We start from the raw sequence: 1,800 nt of genomic DNA, 5'->3' as shown, positions 1-1,800 counted from the left end.
ATGGTACATTGGCCAAAGATAACATTTACCATAGAACAGAGCTGTAGCCCCATCGAAAAGGAAGTTCGAGGTGACTACAATGTAACTCGGAAATGGAAATGTTAGCTTCAGTTGCTATCTAGTCGCTCTCCAGTACTACTGCGATAGCAGCATGCGTGTAAGCGCTACTAGATTGTTTTAAGCTAATCGGGAGTTTGAAAGTTTAGCTATATAGACCTAAGTATTATTCAGAAGTCCTACTAAAGCAAAGTCATCTTTACCGTTAGCAAGATAACGGGATGCGGACATTCGCGACGAAATTAAATCGTGTGAGATTTGTGATGGGACTTAGCCTTCGTGATACTGAATAAGCACGAACATTCAAGGACATTGAAAAAGAAAGATCGCCAGAAAAAAAAAACCAATTATTAGTCTCGAGTAGGTAACAAACAAACTCAAACACGAAGAACGTACAATTGTGCCAAGTTTCAGAAGGTATCGTCAACGACAGTTACTGATGCAAACGGAAGCAATTCCCTTAGTGAGAAATCGGTGTGCGTGCTCAGCGTAGGGAAAATTAATTACAATAAAATTGAATTCAAATCTTCGCGTCACATACATAATTGAATAGACGTTATCATGTTTATTAGTGACAATTAATTGACTATTAGGATATTATGAAGTGAAAAGTGAATTCATGGTTATTTAACAGTGAACAGTCATCGATTTGTCTCAAGATTACGACGCATTCTGAACATTGCGTAAGTATATGTTTTCTCTGGAATTACGTCGTGTAGTTGAACAGGCGACGTAGCGACGTCTTGACGACGGAATAACAAGCTATCAACTTAACATCATCGCAATTCCATAATGTGGCCACGACGTGGGTGCTGGACTTTATGTTATTAATATTCAACATCCATTATCTAACCTGGCATAATAAAAAGAAGAACTACAGTTAGCCAGTTCACGCAAACTGAAAAGTCTGTCGCGGACTCACAACAAAAGTGAAATCATTAGGTCAAGGGGGTCATCGCGTCATCGAGTGGTGCAATTGCCACGATTATCAGTGTAGAAACAAGAGCGGCTGACACATTCTGACGCGCTGCTCTATCGAAATATTGACATTAATCACGAAAAACGGTATCTGAGATATTACCAAACCAAGCGAGGAGTTTGTGTTTTTCTACTAGTTACAGGGTGGCGTCGTGAGCGACGTACACAGTTCCACGCATACCGACTGGGACAACCACCACCAACGAGTCGTTTCAACTCTAACGAGACTCTGACGCCACAAACTGTAATAATGTAGAAACATTCATTATTTCATGAAACACATAATTGATAGTATCAAGTTCTTCTGTAGCCCATGAGAAATGGAAAATATACTGTAAAATATGTGTTGATGCGACAATATTTCGAGTTTAATGACATCGCAGCCGAGACCTTGAGATCTGGGTTGGTTGGTTGTTTTGAGGAAGGAGACCAGACAGAGAGGTCATCGGTCTCATCGGATTAGGGAAGGACGGGGAAGGAAGTCGGCCGCGCCCTTTGAAAGGAACCATCCCGGCATTTGCCTGGAGCGATTTAGGGAAATCACGGAAAACCTAAATCAGGATGGCCGGAAGCGGGAGACCGTGAGAATCAAGTACATAAAAAATGAGACTGCAAGTACGCGAGGAAGCGACGGTAAACCTTCAACGCCATCATGTAATCGAGCTGTGAACTTGGGACGGTAATCCGCCATTGTTATTTGTGTACGTAAATATTTGTCTACTGTTAACTGGTTGCAACAATAAAATGAATGAAAGATTCCTTTGC

Source organism: Schistocerca nitens, chromosome 2 (genome assembly GCF_023898315.1).
Source record: "Schistocerca nitens isolate TAMUIC-IGC-003100 chromosome 2, iqSchNite1.1, whole genome shotgun sequence".
NCBI lineage: Eukaryota > Metazoa > Arthropoda > Insecta > Orthoptera > Acrididae > Schistocerca > Schistocerca nitens.
The sequence above is the reverse complement of the archived record's forward strand: the minus strand, read 5'-3'. Positions refer to the sequence as shown.